We start from the raw sequence: 263 nt of genomic DNA on the forward strand, positions 1-263 counted from the left end.
GTTATATAATGCCAAAAATGGAATGTTTTATGGTTTTGGTACAGATTATGCTTACCTCAGGTGTCTTTGGTGTGTGTTTGGGATCCTACTTTCTGTATTATTACAAGCTAACTTGATGGATATGAATTTTCTTGGAGTTTAAAAACTGAAATTTTCTTTTTTTTTTTCTTCTTCTTTTTTGAAATACTGTAATGTGATGTCTTTTGTTTTTTTTTGGGTGGACTGGGGAGTTGTTTTATGGCTTGCTAGAAGTTCTTTTGATT

The sequence above is a fragment of the Cyprinus carpio genome, chromosome B24 (genome assembly GCF_018340385.1).
Source record: "Cyprinus carpio isolate SPL01 chromosome B24, ASM1834038v1, whole genome shotgun sequence".
Taxonomy (NCBI): Eukaryota; Metazoa; Chordata; class Actinopteri; order Cypriniformes; family Cyprinidae; genus Cyprinus; species Cyprinus carpio.